This window comes from Mandrillus leucophaeus, unplaced genomic scaffold, assembly GCF_000951045.1.
Source record: "Mandrillus leucophaeus isolate KB7577 unplaced genomic scaffold, Mleu.le_1.0 Scaffold27, whole genome shotgun sequence".
NCBI lineage: Eukaryota > Metazoa > Chordata > Mammalia > Primates > Cercopithecidae > Mandrillus > Mandrillus leucophaeus.
The window spans coordinates 3,851,017-3,854,540 of record NW_012102809.1 but is presented as its reverse complement, the minus strand read 5'-3'; positions in this window follow the sequence as shown (position 1 = coordinate 3,854,540).

The window sequence follows — 3,524 nt, the reverse complement described above, 5'->3', positions numbered from 1 at the left end:
GCAGGAGTTTGAAACCAGCCTGGGCAGCATAGAGAGACCCTGTCTCTACAGAAAAATGAAAAATTACCCAGGCATGGTGGTATGTGCCTGTGGTCCCAGCTACTCAGGAGGCTGAGGTGGGAGGATTGCCCAAGCCTGGGAATTCAAGGTTGCAGTGAGCTGTGATCACACCATGCCATTCCAACCCAGGCAACAGAGCAAGACCCTGTCTCTGAAAAAAAGTCCTGTCCTTGGGCTGGGGGTGGTAAGCGAGCTGTGAATCTCACCACAACCACTGCTTGCACCTCACAGACATCACCAGTGGGTCATGGTTGTGACCCTTCTCAGCACAGCCCTGCGGGAGCTGCCCCCGGCACCGGGGCCCCGCGCTGAACTGCCCGTTTGCGCTCCTGCAAAAGAGCACTGAAGGCGACGGTAGCATGGCGGCAGCCACGGTCCGTGTACGACCCTGAAGGAAGGTGCTTCTCACAGACACGAGCTGGGCCCCTGCAGGAACTCTCCCACCCTTGTCACTGTGGCAAGATCAAGGTCGAGTCCCTAAGGCCAGCCTCAGCTGGGCCCTGGTCCTCGGCCCCGGCCCAAACTGCACAATGTGATGTAAGACTCGATTCCTTCCCAAGTCACAAGTCACCCCCGCAAGGGTGGGAAGGACGAGTCCTGAGACTCTCATGGTGCTTTTGGAATTTGAGGCCTCTCAGATTCCAGAAATAGGCATGTAGGCTGGGGTTGGAGCTCTCAAAGAGACAGATGTCAAAAGTGAGGCCAGGAACTGACATGTGGAAATCACTGCCAGCCATGCCCAGAAGGCAGGGCCCAGAGCCAGGTGCTATCCACACCAAATCGGGGTTCTGGGTTTCAGGAGCATGGGGACCACAGCACAGGTTCTGTGCCCCTCCTCTGCATCCTTTTGTGGAACTGGATTCCTCTGGGGTTATCCAGCCCGGAGAGGTCCCCACCTTTAGAGGACAAAGTCTGTCCTTGGGGCAGAGGCTTCTGTCTCCCTTTCCTCTCTCCCTTCGCAGTCTCCCTCCACACCCCCACGCTCCAAGCAGTAGACAGGGAAAGGGCCATCGTTTTGAAAGGCGAGGCTTACACCATCTCTTCCCAAATGAGGGGAGCCTCCGCCTGTCTGTGCCCCGGCACAGTTCCAAGACATATGGGTACCCTGAGAATAATGTGCGCCCCTTGTGAGCCCATATTCCTTGAACAGTAATCCAACATTTATTTAGCAGAGGTGGCAATTAAAAAAATATGAAATATATTTATTTATGTTCAAAACAAGGGATTTATGACATTCATTCATTCTCATTTTGCAGACCACGAAATTTATTGCCAGCTATAAACAAGTTAAACTACTTAAAATGTGGATAATAAAATAAATCTATTTTATTATCTCATTTCCAATAAACAGCTCTGTGCTGTGCCTTCATCGTGTGTGAAATTTGAGCTGACTCTGACTGTAGGTTTTAGGTGACTCTCAGCTGCTTGGTCTCAGAGTTGGAGGCTGAGCTTGCACGTTCACTGGAATTGCCCAGAGGAGAGGGATCCTGCCACAGCTGCTACTGCGACTGTGACTTCACAATGCTCAGCACCTGTGTGACCCGGGAGGGAAGCGGGGAGGGGCTTTGGAGGCACACAGCCTCACAGTGACCTTCAGCAAATGCTGAGTTTGTCACCGTTACCTGCACCTGGTGGGCAGGTGGGCACTCAGCCTGGGGTTCTAGAAGGCACGGGGGCGGGGGCCAGAAGGGTCTAAAACTCCTGGGAAGTGGCAAAAGAGAGCTCTCGATCAGGTAGACACTTCCCTGTACCCTCGGAACCAAGGGCAGCTGGGGCGCCTCCATGGAAGTTGGAGGCCCAGGGAGACTTGATCTCTGGCCAAGGGGGCCCTTGTGCCACCTGTTTGTGTGGGTTTCAGCGGATAGAAAAGGTGTGCACTTCTTTAACAAGAAAGGCACCTGTGTCCTTTGCCTGTGCCTGTTGGTACACCTCCATCAGTCACAGCACTGTCTTCTTCAGCAGCACTGGGCTCAGTGGCACATTTCCGGTTCTGGGAGAGTCAACATGGAAAAGGACTTACCTAGCCCCAGAATCCCAGTTTATCCCAGTGAGGTCGCAGCTGCCCCCAGAAGCTCTCTCTCTGGACTGCCTTTGTTCTGTCGCTGAAATGACTGCGTATCTGGGGTCGTCTCCAAAGCAGTCACTTGAAGGTGTCTCTCTAACTTCCACCCACGTGAGCCTTGCTTCTTCCTCTTCCAGGACATGATGGGAAGGAATCCCCAGGGGACGTCTGGTATCAAAGGGCAGCCAAGCAGTCCTCTCTCCCGTTATCTCAGTGAAAGCCTCTAACCCCTGACACAAGACTGAGACATTGGCTCCAAGTCGATGAGGTTCCTGTCTGTTAGAGATTTTTGACAGGTTGGGTTAGAGAAGTTCTCAGTGCATAATGATGAGAACACTGTCAGGCTAAATGGCATTCTGACATTTGAAGGAAGAGGCTCATGTAATTTTTGGTTGTTTAAGGGCAAGAAGCCTGGAACTCTGTCTTGTTAAAATGACAAGGAGTAACAAGCAAATTTTCACCTCTCTTCTCCCTGAACAGGTAGAAACTAATAGGGAACTTGTTATTATAAGGAACTTACCATATAAGAAAAGCGTTCACGCGGGAGAGGAACCCTTCAGGAAGGTGCATTTCTATTCGTCATCATCCTCATCCTCCTCCTCATCACCATCGTTATCACACATATAACGTGTGTGCCAGCAGGGCTCTGTCATAGGCTCTGTCAAGGGAATGAATTCCACAGTCCTTGATTTTGGGATTGCAAATCCTAAGGGTAATAACGCTGAGAGGCAAAGGGAAAATGATATGGGATCCCTTTAGGTGCGCAGTAAATGTGTACAGCTCCACCTACAATGTGTCAGCAGCTTCCACATTAACACAACTGTGCATCCTGGGAATGACTCTCAGATGCCCCCGTCTGTCCAGCCTCGGGGGCAACCGTGAGAAGATCTGGTCAAATAATGGTTTTCACCAGACCGAAGCCTGCCCAAGAAATACCGCAGTCTCAGCCCTTTCACACCCTCACCTTTCCCTTCTAGGCCATGGCCCTGCGAGGGGTTGGGCCTTCTGTAGGCTCTGAGGTTTTTCTCCTTCAATTCCACACAGTCTCATCTTCTGCTCTCCTCAAATTTCTCCCGCTGGTCTGGGTTCATCTGTGATTTGGGGGCTTGTTGCCGAAGACAGGCACTGCAGTTGGCTTCACACCTACCTCCACCCCTCCAAATGAGCTTACAGCTTGGGAGAATTGATGCTGAAGGAAACTGTCTCTGAAATACTTTTCTCTGGACAATATTACTGGAAAGGTTGGGTCTGTTTAGAGAAGGAGCTCTTGCCTAAACCAATGGAAACACCCAGGAGAGTCCTGTTTTAATATAGGACACCTTTCCTTCCTTCCTTTCCTTCCTTCCTTCCTTCCTTCCTTCCTTCCTTCCTTCCTTCCTTCCTTCCTTCCTTCCTTCCTTCC